Source organism: Bubalus kerabau, chromosome 4 (genome assembly GCF_029407905.1).
Source record: "Bubalus kerabau isolate K-KA32 ecotype Philippines breed swamp buffalo chromosome 4, PCC_UOA_SB_1v2, whole genome shotgun sequence".
Taxonomy (NCBI): domain Eukaryota; kingdom Metazoa; phylum Chordata; class Mammalia; order Artiodactyla; family Bovidae; genus Bubalus; species Bubalus kerabau.
This window is the reverse complement of record NC_073627.1, coordinates 17115673-17134598: the sequence shown is the minus strand read 5'-3', so window position 1 is coordinate 17134598 and position 18926 is coordinate 17115673. Positions and strand designations below refer to the sequence as shown.

General features: G+C 49.3%; 1 protein-coding gene across 1 annotated transcript in view; it reads left to right on the top strand.

Annotated features, from left to right (window-relative positions):
- MRC2 (mannose receptor C type 2) overlaps positions 1–18926 on the top strand; it is a 123486-nt gene that overhangs the window by 15338 nt on the left and 89222 nt on the right. The window lies entirely within an intron of this gene.

Sequence of the window (18926 nt, the reverse complement as noted above, 5' to 3'; positions counted from 1 at the left end):
AATAAAAAGCATGCACAAAGGTCTTTTCAGACTTTACTTGATTTAAAAGTAAATAGAAACAAGATCATATTATACATTGAATTTTAAAAAATCAGTTCCAGTGTGAACGTCTGTACATGTCAGAATACTCCTGCAAGTTGATTAGTGTTGTCTGCATAGTTTCGCATTGCATGAATGTATTTCTTTTGGCTCTGTCAACGCCATGTTGTTGGACATTAATTTTCACCTAGTCATTGTTATTGGTAATGCTGTGTAGCAAAATCTTTGCATAGATTCTTTTTTAAAATGTATTTCTTTTTAATTGGAGGATAATTGCTTTAGAGTGTAGTGCTGGTTTCTGCCGTATCTCACCATGAATCAGCTGCAGGCATACCTATGTCCCCTCCCTCTGTGCCCCTATCCTCTCCCACCGTCTAGGTGCTCGCAGAGCACTGGACTGAGCTCCCTGCATCATATGGCAGATTCCCGCCGACTATCTGATTTACATATGCTAATGTATATGTTTCAATGCTACTGGTCTCTCAGTTCATCCCACCCTCTCCTTGCCCTGCTGTGTCCACAAGTCTGTTCTGTGTCTGCATCTCGATTCCTGTCCTGCAGATGGATTCATCAGTACATTTTTCTAGATTACGTGTATATGCATTAGTATACAGTATTTGTTTTCCTCCTTCTGACTTACTTCACTTTGTTTAATATCCTCTATTTTTATTTATATAATTATTTATTTATTTATTTAATACGCTCTATCCACCTCACTAGAACTGACTCAAATTCACTTTTTATGGCTGAGTAATATTCCACTGTATCTAGGTACCACAATTTCTTTATCCATTCATCTGCTGATGGACATCTAGGTGACTTTCAAGTCCTTGCTATTGTAAATAGTGCTTCTGTGAACATGCGGTACGTGTTGTCTTTTTGAATTGTGATTTTCTCAGGATATATACCCAGTAGTGGCATTGTTGGGTCATATGGTAGTTTTTTCCCCTAGTTTTTAAAGAAATTTCCATACTGTTCTCCATAGTGGTTGTATCAGTTTACAGTCCCACCAGTAGTGCCTGAGGGTTCACTTTTCTTCACATCCCCTCCAGCATTTATAGTTTGTAGATTTTTTGATGATGGCCATTCTCGCAAGTGCAGATGACACCACCCTTATGGCAGAAAACACAGAGGAACTAAAGAGCTTCTTGATGAAAATGAAAAAGCTGGCTTAAAACTCAGCGTTCAAAAAGCTAAGATCATGGCATCCAGTTCCATCACTTCATGGCAAATAGATGGGGAAACAATGGAAACAGTGACAGACTTTATTTTCTTGGGCTCCAAAATCACTGCAGATGGGGACTGCAGCCATGAAATTAAAAGACGCTTGCTCCTTGGAAGAAAAGCTGTGGTAAACCTAGACAGCATATTGAAAAGCAGAGACATTACTTTGCCAACAAAGGTCCGTTTAGTCAAAGCTATGGTTTTTCCAGTAGTCATGTGTGGCTGTGAGTGTTGGACCATAAAGAAGGCTGAGCGCCGAAGAATTAATGCTTTCAAACTGTGGTGTTTGAGAAGACTCTTGAGAATCCCTTGGACTGCAAGGAGATTAAACCAGTCAGTCCTAAAGGAAATCAATCCTGAATATTCATTGGAAGGACTGATGCTGAAGCTGAAGCTCGAATACTTGGGCCACTTGGTTCGAAGAGCTGACTCACTGGGAAAAAACTCTGATGCCGGGAAGGATTGAGGGCAGGAGGAGAAGGGACCGCCAGGATGAGATGGTTGGATGGCGTCACTGACTCAATGGACATGGGTTTGAGCAAGTTCTGCGAGATGGTGAAGGGCAGGGATGCCTGGCGTGCTGCAGTCCATGAAGTTGCAGAGTCGGACATGACTGAGTGACTGAACAACAATAATCTCGCTAGTGTGAGGTGATACCTCATTGTAGTTTTGATTTGCATTTTCATAATAACAAATGCTGTTGAACATTTTTTCATGTGTTTATTAGCCATCCGTATTTTCATAGATTCTTAATTATTTCTTTAAGTTGAATTCCTAAGAAGTGAACTCTGGGTCAAGTGTCTGTATTTTTGAAGACTTTGGACCGTCTTCTCCAGAAGTGTTTGCCTCCAGGGCTACTGCCACCATGAGCTCACTTGTGTGGGACAGCGAGGTGAGTCAGTTATTCTGCCCCTCGTCTCAGGGAGTCCTGCCAGCCGTCCAGTGGGCAGCACCAGCATAGCTCCTGGCACATTCCAGGTGCTCAGTACTTGGTCTGTGCAGTAAACAGGAGTATGGGCACTGAAGGATGAAGAGGTCGAATGACTAGTTCAGGAGCAGGAATTCAAACCCAGTGATGACCCCAGAGGCTGAGCTCTCTTAACCATGCTGTTGATTTTTCATTAATATCAGAGAGGGAGGGAATGTGATGGTTGTGGGAGGAGTACTCTTAAAAATATGCTCCTAAAATTACACTGAAAGAATCAGAAAAAGGGAGCGAAAGGGTGGGGAGGGAGACGGATTTGGAGGGCCCTCACAGACATTCCTCTGTTGGTCAAGTCTGTTGTGCCATTGGAGGTCTGGGTGCCGTCACAGTGGTGGTCACGTGTGTACATATGGTGGTCTTGTGTACGTATATGACCCTGCGTAGCTTCCAGGGCAAAGCAAGTCAAATTCCCCAAACACTGAGCACCGAGTCGGGTTCTGTGGGAAATGCAGAGAGGTTCGGTTCCTTCAAAGATCTTAAGATGTCCACTGTGTCTCTCTCCCCTCAGTTTTATTTACTTTAGAAACATTATAATAATAGAAAGTTATGCATAATTCCAACCTCCTGGCAACGTAGAAAAATACTTCTTTTTCCCTCAGGCCCCAATTCCAAAGTTCACAAAAACGTGTTTCCTTGCGCTTTCAGAGCTGTGTAAAGACACTCCTAGGACACTTATGTACCTTTCCATGAGAAAAAAGAGGTCGGGGAATGTGTTCCGTGAGTGTTGACTGCCGTACATATTGTTACCCTGATTAGCTGAAACGGTACTGTGACATAACAGATAATTTCATGTTTCCCTTATTGTCTTCTATTCATTGTCCACACGTGATCTTTTAAAATTATTATGATTATTTACTTATTTTGGCTGCCCTGGGTCTCCATTGCTGCACTCTGGCTTCTCTAGTTGCGGTGCACAGGCTCCTCACTGCAGTAGCTTCTCTTGTCATGGTGCACAGGTTCTAGGGCACGTGGGCATCAGTAGTTGTGGCACATGGGCTTAGTTGCCCTGCAGCATGTGGGATCTTCCCGGACCAGGGATCAAACCGGTGTCCCCTGCATTGGCAGGTGGATTCTTAACCACTGGACCACTAGGCAAGTCCAAGATCTTCTGTTAAAGGAGGATGTAAATTCAGAGGATGTTAAACCTTTGCCTGTGGGACACAGGGCAGCTTGCCTTTCTACTTCCCCTGGTCCAGGTCATTCAACATACATGTATTGAGCATCTGTTGTATGCCCTGAACAAAGGGGATGGATGGATAAGACACAGCTCCTGCTCTGCAGGAGCCATTTAGTGGGGAATAGAGACCCTGAAAGAATCATGTCAATATCTGCATATATCTCTCCCTGGAGGTCTCCCCAGAAGCCTTTGGAGAGGCAGGGAAGGTGTTTTTGAATGCAATCCACAGGTAAGAAAACCGAATCCCCTCAGGTCATTTACATTGTAATAGCAGAATCAGAGCCAGAACTCCTAGATTCTCAGCCTGTGCTGCCCCAACCTTTTCCTCTCATTCTTTTTTTAAAAATTATTTATTTATTCATTCATTTATGTGTCTGTGCTAGGTCTTAGTTACCACATGGGGGATCTTTAGTTGAGGCATGTGGGATCTAGTTCCCTAACCAGGAATGGAACCTGGGCCCTCCTGCATTGGGAGCTCAGAGTCTTAGCCACTGGACCACCAGGGAAGTCCCTCTCCTCCCATCCTTGGAGCCCCACCGCCATGTGACTGCCTGAGTCCCAGCGAGGGTCCCATGCAGACTCTGTCCACTGCCACGCCAAGTAGTGGGGGCCCTGCACCACCTCCTTCCACACTCCCTTCCAGCTGCGTTTTGTGACCTCATTTTCCCTTTACGGCTGCATGTGGATTCGATTTCTGCAGCACCAGAATGAGGTGGGGAGAGCAGCCCGCCCCACGCTGCCCCGAACTCCCCAGAAATCCCCCCTCTTCTCCCATCGCATCGTTCAGTCTCTTCTCCTTGAATCTCCCTTGCAGGCGCACCTGACGAGGGTCCCCCAAACTCAGAGGTCAGAAACGAACAATAGTTGCCAGGGACCCACCCATGGGAACTTGGGGAGGATTCTGCATCTGGACAGTGGATTTATTTTTCTTTTAATTCTTCTGAAGAGCAGCTTAAGCACTCGAGTCCTTGGCTTTATTTATTCTTATCATTTCCTCTTATCCAGATTGCAGCATCTGCTGAGGCCTGGTTCCCAGGCTCTCTGCTGTGAAACAGATTCTGGAGCTCACGGCCCCCACCCAGGCAGAGGCTCCTCAATGTCAAAAAACAGTAATGGCCTTCCATTACCAAGGGCTAAAGGTACCGAACATCTTTATGCATCCTCTTGCTTAATCTTCCCCGAAACTCATGGGTTGGGTGATATTGCTGTCTTCCCTACAGTGAGGCTTGCAGCTGGCCCCAGAAGGGATTGGGACCTGGGTGGGTCCAGATTCCAGAGCCACCCTCCTAAGCCCTTCTCCGGGCTTCTGGAGGCAGTGTGGGGGAAGGAAGCTTCCATGGGTCTGTCACTGCAGAAGTCAGCGAGTGTTTACTCTTTGGGATACAGTTTTAGGGAGATCCTGAAGGTTCCCGAGCAAAAAGATTCTGAGTTTATTTAACTTCTGTGTTGAGAAGCTGGAACTGGTATGTTCGTTAAGGATATGCGGGTTAGAGCAGGCACAAGCCACCCACGTGGATTGGGGTCCGTTGGCAGGTATTTCCACATCCACTGAACTCCCACTGTGGGTAAGTGAAAACCCTGGGGTTGCTGAGGTTGAAGGGACCAACACAGAGGAAGAAAAAACGAACTGCTGCTGCTAAGTCGCTTCAGTCGTGTCCGACTCTGTGCGACCCCATAGACAGCAGCCCACCAGGCTCCCCTGTCCCTGGGATTCTCCAGGCAAGAACGCTGGAGTGGATTGCCATTTCCTTCTCCAATGCATGAAAGTGAAAAGTGAAAGTGAAGTCATTCAGTTGTGTCCGACTCTTTGCAACCCCACAGATTGCAGCCCACCAGGCTCCTCCGCCCATGGGATTTTCCAGGCAAGAGTACTGGAGTGGGGTGCCATTGCCTTCTCCGAAAAAACCAACACAGAGGAGGAAAAAACCAACAATTTGTTGCTTTTTGATCTCAGAAACAGGGTGAGGGGCAGGGGGTTGGTGGCCCAGTGGACCAAGGGAAGGGCAGCCCTCAGACACAGGGAGCCAAGACGGAGAGCAGGTAGGAGGCACCTGGTACTTACAAGGTGGTGTGGGTGGAGGTCACAGTTTTTTCAAGGGCTCAACTCTAAGTGGTTATTTTAAAAACAGCCCCCTGGAACTTCCCTGGTGGTCCAGTGGTTAAGACTCCACACTGCCAATGCAAGGGGTACAGGTTCGATCCCTGGTCAGGGAACTAGATCCCACATGCTTCATGGTGTGGCACAGCCACAAGATAAATAAAAAATAAAAGGTACCACTCAAAAGCAAAGCAGGAACTTACAGTGGGAATCCCAAATACAGGCCCTTATCTAAATGTCCAGACTCTGGGTGTGAGCAGGCTTGTCATGCTGTAAAAGGCCGAGGCAGCTTCTCAAAAGGGTTGTTTTTCTCATCACAGCTTTTTAAAACAGAGTGCCATGGCTTGCTTTGAGAACCAAACAAGTCCTCCTTGAATACTGCCATGTCAGAAAGTCACGGGACTGCCAATGAGTAGAGCAAAAGCTTGTCATGAAACGTGTCACGATTTCTCAGAATCATATCGTGGTGTGTTTCAGACACATCTCGGTAAAGGAATGCTGCCTGTCACAGGGACATTGTGGTTGCGGGGCAGTGGAGCCTAATTTACCCCTTCCCAACACATTTCTTTTTTTTTTTTTTTCCAGTTTTGAAATAGGTACAGCCCTCTGGTCATTTTTAATAGAGACCAGAATATTGAAGAATGTTTCTCCACTCTCCTTAAAACAGTAGTTCAAAAGTGATAACATGTGGCCATTCCCATTCCACTTCAGTGTTGGGGTGGGGGTGCACATGGGGCCTCTGTGGCAAACCGGTGAGCCCCGTCTCAGATGGGCAGGAGCCCCAGAATCTGTAACTGGCTCCCTGCAGGTACACGGGCTCAACATGGACAGGCCTCCCAATGCTTCTGAGAGATGCTGAAGATTCAGATTGTTATGTGAAATCTCTCCCGTTTTCAACGTTGGCTCACTTTGCTTTCACATACGGTGAAGGCTGTGTGTGATTTGCCTGTGGGGAGAAGGAAATGGCAACTCACTCCAGTATTCTTGCCTGGAAAATCCCATGGATGGTGGAACCTGGTAGGCTACAGTCCATGGGGTCGCAGAGTTGGACACAACTGAGCAACTTCACTTTCACTTATCAGTTTAAAGTACTTGGAGTAGTCGTTTGGCGCTCAGCTCTGGAACTGACCAGTCTCCCTGGTCTCTCATCTCTGGTCTGCCCCTTACTAGCTGTGTTATCAAGAGGGTTGATCTCTGAGGTCTTTAATACCTCAGTTTTCTTATCTGTCAAATGGAGATAAGAATTTTACCTGCTTCTGAGCAGTGCTGTGAGGATTAAGGAGAAAGCCTGGGAAGCCAGTGCCTGGTACCTAGCAAGCTCATGGTAAACAGTCACTTATATCATTATTTGTGGTCTCTTTCCGTAAGTGCTGGGCGACCATGTGTCGCTTGCCTGGGACAGCCGTGACTCAAGCTTGTGGTCGTGCTATAATGATTACTGCCTCCACTTTTCATTCTCAATATGAGACAGTAAACTCTATGGTCAACTTATATAAGCAAATACTGGCTGATACTCTTCAAGGCTTGCATTAAGTTTTATCTCAATGGAAATGTCATGGTTCCAATTGTTTGAATGTTCTTGGACAAATCACTTAACCTTTCTGTGTTTCTGTTTCCACATTCTAAGGGATTGACACGATGACTACTAAGACTTTCTGGTTCATATTCATTCTGTCATTTGGCAAACACTTACCATGAGGCCAGACTATGCCAGGCAAATGCCCAGGACATGGAGAGGCCGGGATACAGCTGGGCCCTCAAGGGGCACTTAGCCAATGACAAAGTTATTGTGTTGTGTGAATGGGGGTGGGGATCCTACCCCTTTTTTCTATATTTGAAAAACTTAGCTAGAAATGATTCATAAAATATTTCTTGTGAATCCAAAGTTTATATTTGAAATCTCAATTTCTCGCGAACAAATAACTACATTTCAGCTTAATTCTACAGACGTTTCTTTTATTGTTGTTTGAAAAAAAATTTCACCATGGAAAATGCAGAAAGGCCTAAAGGAGATTCTTGCTTTCTTTCTGTGGACTCTGCAGCAAGCGGATGCTGTGCCTGCATTGGCGGTCCTATCCCACTCTTTGGGACCCCATGGACTGTAGCCCACCAGGGTCCTCTGTTCATGGAATTTTCCAGACAAGAATACTGGAGTGGGTTGCCCTTTCCTTCTTCAGGGACTCTTCTCCGGCCCCCCCACCCCCCCACCCCAGGTATGTGCCTGCATCTCCTGCATTCATTGGCGGGGGTCAGGTGGATTCTTTACCACTGCACTGCCCTGCGCGGGTTGTAGGGGGGGGGGTTCTAATATTTTACCCTTAAGTTACTGCCCGCAGCCCCACACTTCTGCAGCCACTTTGTTGAAAGTTAAAACAATTTTTTTTTTTTTTTTCTGGCCAGCTGTGGCTTGAGGGATCTTAGTTTGCAGACTAGGGATTGATTTCATCCTAACACCGGCCCCAACCCTGCTATATTAGCTCAGAGTCCTGACCACTGGACTGCCAGGAAATTCCCAAAACGAAGTTTTTAAAAAGTTGCTCTCTCTCAGTCTGTCAGGATATCTGTTCATAACTCCTCTCCTTATTAGCCTACTCCTCCTCAGTCAACCAGGTAGGAAGCGTCTGATCTGGTCCTGCCGCTGGGGCTCACGCTCCTGTCCGTGATTTTATAAAATAATCTGCTGACGACTCCCACAGATAAATAAGACAAGTGTGGCCCCTCATGGGCCTTCGGGCCTGCGTCCACAAGTAGGTGGGCACTGCTGTCCGGGCTGTGATCGCGGAGAGGGGCCGAAGATTGCTGGGCCTCGGCTGGAGACGCCCTCGCCCACGCGCGCTCCGTCCAGGCGCAAATGCGCAGCTGGGCCCGGCTCCAACCCCGGGTCCTGAATCCTGCCCTTCGCTGGCCAGTCAGTGAGGTTGGATTGTGCTGGCCCAGAAAGCCACTTCCTGCCGCGACCGGAGCCGGCCGTTGTTGTGAAAGTTGCCCCCCGGGGGAGGAAGTGGTTTGGGGCTGTTTATTTTGGCTGCGGTCAAGCAGACGGCGCCGCCGGGGGCCGCGGACCCGGGGTTCGCAGAGCGGGGCTGGGGAGCCGGGCGGACCTCGGAGCCGTGGCGGGGTGGGGGTGCGTGTTGGGGAGGTCAGCGCCCAAACGCCCGGGACGCGCAGCGGGGATGGGGGCGTGGGCATGGGTGGGGGGTGCATCACGGAGGGAGGGCGCCTGGCCTTGGTGGGGGTGCACTGCGGGGGCCGGAGGGCGCCTCGTAGAGCCCGGGTTTAGGGAAGGAGGGGTTCAGCGGCCGGAGATCCGGAACTCCGAGGGCGGGCAGGTCCCAGCATCTCAGGTCCTGGAGGCGGGTGTGAGGGAAGACGGGGTCCAGGTGGCCCACCCCGGGATGCTCTGGTGAGGAAGAGACGTGGGGACCGGGCACGGGAGCCAGGCCCCGGGAGCTGCCCGTGAGCAGAGGGTGCCCGGTCCTCCCAAGAGGTTATGGGCGAAATTAGGCCTGGCAACCCCCGCCCCTCCTAGCCTTCCTACAAGACGGGGCCTGGGAAAGGATAAGCCGAAGAGATCCTGATGCTTCAGTCGGAGAAGACAAAACCCCAGCAGGGAATGAGATCAAACATCTCTAAATCGCCGGGGGGTGGGGGTGGAGGTGGGGTAGTGGGTGAGGAGGTTAGGGCGGGTGAGGATTTGCGTCCCAGAGAACCCCGAGGGGCGGGGTGGGGGGTGGGGGGGGAGGGCAGCCCCACTCGGCGCCGCGGGCGGGGGTGGGGGCACCCAGGCAGAGCCATGGGAGGGTGAAAGTTGCCTTTACGAAATTTACCTGAATCCCCATTCCCTCTTCACTGTGTACCTTTGTGGTGCATTTATTAGGTGACAAACCCATCTATTAACCCATCCTCTGCCAGAGTGCTTTAACATCTTGGTAGAACCCAGTGTGGCCCTTCGGAGTGGCTCAGCTGCTAAGAATCTGCCTGCAGTGCAGGAACTGTGGGTGCTGGGGGTTCAGTCCCTGGGTGGGGAGGATCCCCTGGAGGAGGAAATGGCAACCCACTGCAGTGTTCTTGCCTGGAGAATCCCACGGACAGAGGAGCTTAGTGAACTACAGTCCATGGGGTCGCAAAGAGTTGGACAGAACTGAAGCGACCTAGCACACATGCAAAGCAGTGTATCACATTGTGGAACACAGACATTTTAAGGGAAGAGAAGAGCGTGTCTAGAAATGAATGCTGGAGGAAGCTCCCCTTGGGTGGGGGAACTGAAACACATTGCATGACACTGCGCTCATGCACACTCACACACAAACACATGTGCGCGTGTCAGCAGAGCCTGGGGTGGTGGGAGTGCTGCTGTATGTGTTTAGCTTTGTCACAGGCTCTGTAGAAGTGGAAGGCCAGCACTTTGGCCTGGCTGGAGTGGAGGAGCTGGGCGGGAGGACAGAGAGTGTGAAAAGCCTGGAGGGTAGATGGTCCGTGGGGAGAAGTCCACACTAATCCCAGGATTTGGGTGGGGCTGTTGCACTATTGGGCGGGGTAGTGGGCCTCAAAGTCACATGACTCTCCTGCCCTCCATGGAAGGAATGCGTTGCCTCCCGCCACCCTCAGGTCCAGTGTGCGAGCCGGGACATGGACATGGCCTCTAGTAGAGGGTGGTGCAGGGTGGGGTGCCGGGGTCCTCAGGGCTGGCCCCTCAGCAGGGCGGGGCGGGCAGCTTGTGCTGACTCAGACATTTCCAGGCCTGGCCTCAGGGCCCAGCAGCTCATTGAAACCAGCTGCTCCTTCTGGCGGGCGGCCCCGCGGGCGGGCGGCCCCTGGCTCTCCCTGGGATGACCCCTGGCCTTTGCGTGGCCTGGGGAGGGGTGCCGATGGGGGAGAAAGGGGTGCCGACGGGCAAGAGAGGGGTGAGGCTCAGTGGCTGGAAGCGCCCCCTGCCGTGTCCTCTGGAACCAAATCTGGTCCCAGCCCTCTGCCTGGTCCCTGGTCCCCAACTCTAGGAGCTGAGCCAGGCTGGTCGCTGGGTCCCCAGTCTTTACTCCTCCATGCCCCAACTTGGAACCTTCTCCGTGTCCTTGTCTCTGCTTGTGCCATTCAGGGTTTTGTTTGACATAACCTCTCATTCAGTAGATATTTCTGGAGAGCCTGCTGCGTGCCAGGCCTTGTGCTAGAATGAACTTCCCCTCTGCTTCCTTCAGCATGATGTCTTCAGCTTGTAATGGGGAGCAGCCGTCTTATCCGAGGTCAGACCTCTGGCTGCCTCCACTGCTGGGCTGAGTCCCGGAGGCTGTCGGGACAGCTGGGAGGCTTGCTCCTGAGAGAGAGACAGTGTGAGACTCTGTGCTTGGCCTCAGGACCAGCCCATTGTGTAAACTTTGCAGCAGACGGGAAAGGAAAGGAGGCCACGGTGACCCTCACCCAGGAGGGAGGAGATGGAGTTACTCAGTGTAGGGCAAGTAGCTTTGAAACCCAGTTACCTCTGAGCACAGGAGTAAACTTCCAGGGTGATGCCCTGGATGTCTGAGAAGCAGAGACTCCACACCAGAAAGATTCCATCAGTTACCTGGAAAATCATTTCTATCCACTTTAATTGATGCTTTTGAACTGTGGTGCTGGAGAAGACTCTTGAGTGTCCCCTGGACAGCATGGAGATCAAACCAGTCAATCCTAAAGGAAATCAACTGTGGACATTCATTGGAAGGACTTATCCTGAAGCTCCAATACTTGGCCAGCTAATGCGAAGAGCTGACTCATTGGAAAAGACCCTGATGCTGGGAAAGATTGAAGGCAGGAGGAGAAGGGGATAACAGAGGATAAGAGGATTGGATGGCATCACCAACTCAATGGACAAGAGTTTGAACTCCAGGAGATAGTGAAGGACAGGGAAGACTGGCATGCTGTAGTTCAAGGGGTTACAGAGAGTCAAACACGACTTAGTAACCGAACAAGAACCACCCAAACCATGCAGTATGAATTAGACCTGATGGTTTTGCACACGTTGTTATATTGCCTGTAACTTTTTCATGACTTGGTTTGTGAGTTCTGCCTTTCCAGGTTCACTGTAAACATCTTGAGGGCAGAAACCATATCCTTAATTTCCCTGTAGTACCTTGTTCAGTACTTCACAAAAACTTGTCATTGTCACGAATGAGAAAACCTCTGGAGGAGCAGCCAGAAAGGTGGTCAGGAGGATGGGGTGGGTCCAGCCTCCAAGCACCTCCTGTGACGTGGCCCATGCAGCCACCGGCCCAAACAGTCCATCACTGGTCTGACAGTCAGAGGGGACCCAGGCACCAGGCCTCCAGGGAAGTCAGGAGCATGGACTGGTGTTCCAGACTGGGAGAAAGGCTCTGTCTCCAGGACCTAGGGCTGTGTGTTTATCAGAATTCTTTGGTTACAAGGACAAAATCCTGATGCAAACCAGCTCAGCAAAAAAAAGGAAAGAGAGAGAAATGTAGCTGCAAACGATCCTGAATGATGCGTGGAGCAGAGGAAGAGCTGTAAAAACTCAGGGACGGGCTGGACATTCTGTACCCTGAGCACTCACTCCCCCTCCTTCCATCTCTCAGCTTTGTATCTCTTCCCATAGTATCCCTTCTTTGCCTACAGCAGAAAGGTCTTTTCCTCGTGGTAGGAAACGTGGCTGTTGGCAGCCCCAGTTTAGAGAGGGGACTTCACTGTTCCGAGAGGGGCTCTGGTCAGCCCTGTTTAAGTGCCAGCCACTGTGGCCTGGGAATGGACATGATTATTGGCCAGTAGTGAGCCTCGTGGGCTTCCCTGGTAAATCAGCTGATAAAGAATCCGCCTGCAATGCAGGAGACCCCGGTTTGACTCCTGGGTCAGGAAGATCCCCTGGAGAAGGGATAGGCTGCCCACTCCAGTATTCTTGGGCTTCCCTGGTGGTTCAGACAGTAAAGAATCCTCCTGCTATGCAAGAAACTTGGGTTCAATCTCTGGGTCAGGAAGATCCCCTAAAGGAGGTCATGGCAACTCACTCCAGTATTTTTGCCTTGGAAAATCCCCATGGACAGGGGAGCCCAGCAGACTACAGTCCATGGAGTCACAAAGAGTCCGACACGACTGAAGCGACTTAGCATAGCACAGCACAATGAGCCTGGTGCCCACTCAGCCAGAGATACAGGAAAATTCTTTATAAATAAGAAGGGGAAGAGGACGGGAAGTTTGCTGGGCAGACAAAACAAAGACCAGAGACTGGGGGTGGCTCCACGAGGTCAGGGATTCTGTTACCCTCTCCATATCTTTCACGCAGAGCCCGGCCCCTACCAGCCCGTATGGCGACAGAGGCTTGGTTGTATCTGTGTGGCTCAGCCCTGCACCCTCAGTGCCTGGCACCCTGCCCAGCACCCGTGAGATTCTCAGGGAATATTTGTTGAACAAATAAATGCATGGTGTACAGATGGCCGTCAATGCATGGTTACCTGCCTGGCTTCATTCATTTGTTCACTGCCTGAACAAGTGCACTGTGACCCACACCTGGGTGCCTGGTGTGGTGGTGTTGGTGTGACCATCCAGATACGGGGGGTCATCCTTGTCCTCACTGAGGACCCTACAAGTTCCCAGTGAGGGCCACTTCCACTCCCTGCACAGCCACCCGAGGCTCCCAGGCGAGTGGAGCGGGGCTAGGGGGCTGGGTAAGGGTGGAGGGGGCCTTCTTGGGATGGGAGAGCCTTCTCATGATGAGGGGCATCAGGTCTTCGCTTTGAGCTCCTCCTTCTGCCTCCCGTGTGCCTGCAGAGAGCAGAGCTCGAATGATGGTACAGAGTCAGTTTCCAAAATACCTGGTTTCCTTCCCATCCCTTGAGCATCTTTAACTTGGCCAAGCCTGGGCCTCATCTCTGCTTCCATTGACCCCTGGAGAAACAGCTTTCTTTCTGGGAGGACCCAGACCCACCCCTCATCTCTGGGTGGAAAATGCTCTCCCCAGAGGCTCCCAGCCCCCTCCTTAGCAAAGCCCCAGGGTTCCACTGCTGAGAATTCCCCTCGGCCTCCCCGCTGCTCCCAAATTCCTCTTCCTTTTCTCATTTGCTGCCAAAGCAGTTCTGTGACCCGCATCCCTCACCTTCTGTCTCCTCCAGATCCTCAGTGACTTCAGAGTCCGAAGGCCCAGCTCCCTCTGCTGCCCCCAGACACCTGGACTTGAAGGGCTTGTTTGCCTTTGTCTCCTGCTGTGTCCAGACCCACTGTCTCTAGCTGGGACGGTGTGGTGTGTCTCCTCGTGTTCCTGGCATTGCCTGGGATATATGCAGGGAGAGATGGGTCATTGAACCCAGGACCTCGGACGGCAGAGGGAGGAGGGACTTGCAGCAGTGACCTGGGTGACAGAGGAGGAAGCTGAGGCCTTGACAGTTGCTGTGCTTGGGCGTCCTGCTCTCTCCCCTTCTGGGCCTCAGTTTCCTCATCTGTCCAGTGCTGGGAAGGTGGCGTCTCCCGACCACGTGGGCCTCTTTTGGAGCCTTAACTTGCCCTTGTTACCACTGCATGCCTGCTAAGTTGATGTACCGTGCTTGGGTTTTCTGGTTGGGAAGGAAGGGAAGACACTGGCCCCTGGGCTGCTATAGGCTCCTGTGATGTTTTGGGCTGTGTGTCCAGCCCCGTCTCTAAGATCACCTATGAAAGCAAGTACTGCTTTCTCCCTTTTCCGGTCCCGGACCCTTTGCCTCACCCTGCCAAGGGTTACTTTCTCTTGCTGACGGTCCTCGCTGGAGTGGAGTTTCTGAGAAACAAATGCCCAATTCAGTCAAACGCTCGGGCAGGCGTGGATGGAGTCCTGGGCCAGTTTGTGGTTCCTGGAGAGGAGCTGAAGGGAAGGAACAGGTTAGGGTGGGGGGCAATAGGGAAGTCTTTGCCATGGTGGTCATGCTTATTGTTCCTTCAGGAAGTCACCTGTGTCTTGACCAAAGAGGACCCCATCCCAGTGTCATCAAAGAATAGAGTGACCAGTGTCCCTCCCGACCAGCCTTCCCACTTTGGAGTTTCTTTATTTCTTAATTCTAACATATCTTTTAAAAAAATGTTTTATTATTTATTTACTTGGCTGTACCAGGTCTTAGTTGCATCTTGCAGGATCTTTGATCTTCGTTACAGCATGAGAACTCTTAGTTATGGCATGTGGGGTCTAATTCCCTGACCAGGGATCAAACCTGGGCCCCTTGCAATGGGAACGTGGAGTTTTAGCTGATGGACCGCCAGGGAAGCCGCCCACTGTGGAGTTTCAACATGCAGTGACAGGAGATGTGGGTGCTCTGTTTTAGTGAAATTGATTTGGCAGCTGGGACGAGGAGCAGAAAGTTAGGTTGGTTGTGATTGTTATCTACTGCTGCTGCTAGGTCGCTTCAGTCGTGTCTGACTCTGTGCGACCCCATAGACAGCAGCCCACCAGGCTACCCCGTCCCTGGGATTCTCCAGGCAAGAACACTGGGGTGAGTTGCCATTTCCTTCTCCAATGCATAAAAGTGAAAGTGAAGTTGCTCAGTAGTGTCCGACTCTCAGCAACCCCATGGACTGCAGCCTACCAGGCTCCTCCGTCCATGGGATTTTCCAGGCAAGAGTACTGGAGTGGGGTGCCATTGCCTTCTCTGGATTGTTATCTAGGCATGGAATTCATTCATTCATTCTTCATTTGTTCATTTGTTATTTTATTAAGCAGTACCATCTGTTGAGTGGAGTTACAGGTACTGGGGATACAGTGTGAAGAGGAAGTCTTGGAAATTTCTGAACAAGAGGGGAGACAGAAAGTAAACAAAACCATGTTAGTTCATGAGCTCTGGTTCTGGAAATGGAAGGTTAGCTTTTATCAGTCTGGTTCTCTGGCCAAAAGCCCTTATCGGTTAATGATAAAACATAAAATACAGTGGTTCAGGAGCAGTCAAAACCAGGCAGAGCCAAGGAGGAAACAGTCCTTGAGAGAAAAAATGAAGATGAAGTGAGTGGTTCATTTAAGCAGCGTTTTGGCTTCCCTGGTGGCTCAGACAGTAAGGAATCTGCCTGCAATGCAGAAGACCAGAGTTCAGTCCCTGGGGGTGTAAGATCCCCTGGAGAAGAGAATGGGGGCCCCCTCCAGTATTCTTGCCTGGAGAATTCCATGGACAGAGGAGCCTGGCGGGCTACAGTCCATGGAGTCACAAAGAGTTGGAAATGACTAAGCGACTAACACTTTTCACTTTCCTCCTGAGAACGCTACCCAGTTTGAGGAGCTGCAACAGAATGGGGCAGCTTTACTGGTCAGAGTGTGGGGCTTCCAGAAAAGCTAAAAATCAAGAGGGAAAATCCTAGAAAGGCAAGAGATGTCCTCATTCAAATTCTCCTTAGATACTTGGCAGCTCGAAACTGCATTGGCAGAGTGACACTTTAGGGAACCCAGCGAGAAACAGCAGTGGGGAAGAAGAGATTTCAGTTGCTGCCTGATGCTAAGAAAACAAGAGTTTGGAATTCAAGTTCCACTGAGTTCGAGGAGCTTGGTAATTGCCTAAGGTTTTCTTTTGAAATGCTAGAAGGGCCTCACCTTATGATTAAACCCAAGGTTAAGGGCCACACCTTAAGACTAAACTAAAAACCCGAACAGCCCCACCCTAGCAAAACTAAGCCCCTGCAGAATCAGGATGATCTACCACTAATTTAACTGCCTGCCACAACAAAACTCCACATTCTTCTAAGGAAGATAATGCGTCCAGACGCCCTATAACGTGTCATCCACAAGTCCAATATGCAATAATAATAATAAAAAAGAAACAGGCTCCTGGTAACATTATCCACTATGTCCAGTATGTAATAAAAGTTACTATACATGCAAACAGCAGGAATAATCAACAGAAAAAATAGTCAGCAGACCCAGACTCACAGATAGCCCAGATGTTGGAAAAATGTCAGATAACAATAAATGATGGGGAGATTATTATGCTAGAGAGTAACTCTGACTACTTTAGATATGGAAGTCGGAGAGGGCCTCTCTAAAGATGTGCCTTTTTTAATACCAATCTCCGGCCAATTAAATTAGTCTTTGGAGTGGTACCTGGGCACCTGCATTTTTTATTTTTTGGTGCACTGTGTGGCATGCAGGAGCATGTGGGTTCTTAGTTCCCCGACCAGGGATTGAGGCCATGCCCGCTGCATTGGGAATGCAGAGTCTTAACCAGTGGACCACCAGGGAAGTCCCCAAGATGTGACTTTTTTTTTCTGAAATGCAAAATGCCAGGCAGAGGAGACAGTGCAAAGGCCCTGAGGCAGGAAAGAGTCAGGCCTGTTCAAGGAAGGGCAAGGAGGTCCCTGTGACTTGAACAAGGGGGAGTAGTTCGATCTGAGATTAGACTGATCGGCAGGACCAGAATACGTGGGATCTGATGGCTCATAGCAAGGAGTTTGAATTTCATTTATAGAATGATGAATTACCTTTGAAGGCGGGAGAGAGACTAACATGACATATTGCTTTTTCTTTTGCTATGAGAGAAGCTGTCATTTCAAATATTTAACCGCCAATTACATTTCATTTGTTTTAGCTGTGTATACATGTCTTTTACTCATTTTCTACTATATTGGTGCCATTTTACTCCTAATTTATTATATTTTTTTTTGTAGAAGCTGTTTTCATTTTAGGGAATAAACTATTTGCCTCTAGTAAGTTACATGTATTTTTGTCACTTGAATTCTGATTGTTTTTATGGCATTTTTTGTGCCATGAAAAAAATCATGTTACTGAACTTACCACTGTTTTCTTTATGACTTTCAACACGCTGATATTATTATTATTATTTTTGAAAATATTTATTTGACTGCTCCAGGGCATAGTTGCAGCATGTGGCATCTAGTTCCCTGACCAGAGATTGAACATGGGCCCCCTGCATTGCGAGCACAGAACACTCTAATATTATTAAAAAAAATTTTTTTTTAGGACTTATTTATCTTTAAAAGATCATGCTGCGTGGCCATGATGAATGGCTTACAGAGGGAGGATCAGACCTGCATGATGGAGCAGAAAGGTCTTGGGGTTTGGACTCAGAAGATGGGGGGCCAGATTTCAGTCTCAAGACTCTGGTCAAACTGTTACACTACCCATAGTCAAATTCTTTGGCTATAGTATGGAATCATCAGGAACGTTTATGGTGCTCTTACTATGTGCTGGATCCTGTTCTAACACTTTACATGTATTATCTCATTTAACCTTTACAATAGTTTCATGAGGAGGAATTAATGCACCCAACTCACACATTAAATGGCATAGCTGGGATCTGAACCCTGGCAGTCAGACTCATGCTTTTGAGGCGTGAAAATTGTCCTGCAGAGCCGGTGGCTAGTGGATGCAGAAGTGCTTTGGAGCATGGGCTGTGCTGTGTGTGTGGTGTTGTACTCAGTGGCAGCTAGGGCACAAAACGTGAGGTCACAGAGACCTGGGTTTGCTTCCTGGCTGTGTGATACCATGACTGGGTCACTTTGTGGCTCAAACGCACATCAGCTTCCTCCTTTCTCTCTCTTAAAACCTTAAAGATATAATAAAAGCTTTGAGATATAATTCACATATCATAAAACTCACGCATTTAAAATATGCATTTAACTGGGTCTTAGTGCGTTCACAGAATTGTGCAGCTATCATGACAATCTAATTTTATTTTTTAAATGATTGGGTTTATTTATTTGTCTGCGCTGGGTCTTAGTTGAGCAAGAGGGATCTTCAGTCTGCGCTGTGGCATGCGAACTCTTAGTTGCAGCCTGCGGGATCTAGTTCCCTTGACCAGGGATCAAACCTGGGCCCCCTGCACTGGGAGTACAGAGTCTTAGCCGCTGGACCACCAGGGAAGTCCCATGCCAGTTTGATTTTAGAACATTTTCATTCCCCCTAAAGAGACCCTGTGCTTTTTCTTAGCCACTCCCCATTCCCATTACCCAACCTAGCCCCAGGGACCCACTGATCCACCTCCTATAAATTTAAGTCTTGATTTCTTCATCAGTGTTTGGCAGGGGGCAGGTTGGATTTCAGTGTCTTTCATAGTGTCTGCCTAGCGAGGTGATGGGTGAGAAGATGCGAGACTGGGGAAGGCAGAGAGCTAAGTGCTGTCTAAAATCTCAGGAGTGAGATGGTTATGGGATGTGAATGGTTGGGTTTGCTGGGGGTGGCATGGTGAGTGGTTTGGGAAGATTCTAAATGAGAGGAAAAGATGGAGCCAGTGAATGTGAAGAGCAGGGGGGAAGAGTGAGACAAAGCAATTTCAGGCTGGAGAACTCTGGTGGAAAAATAACACCAATCCACTCCAGTACTATTGCCTGGAAAATCCCATGGACAGAGGAGCCTGGTAGGCTACAGTCCATGGGGTCGCAAAGAGTTGGACATGACTGAGCGACTTCATTCATTCATTCATGTAACAGAGGTTTTGATAAAGGCCGCAGTGTGGTGTCTG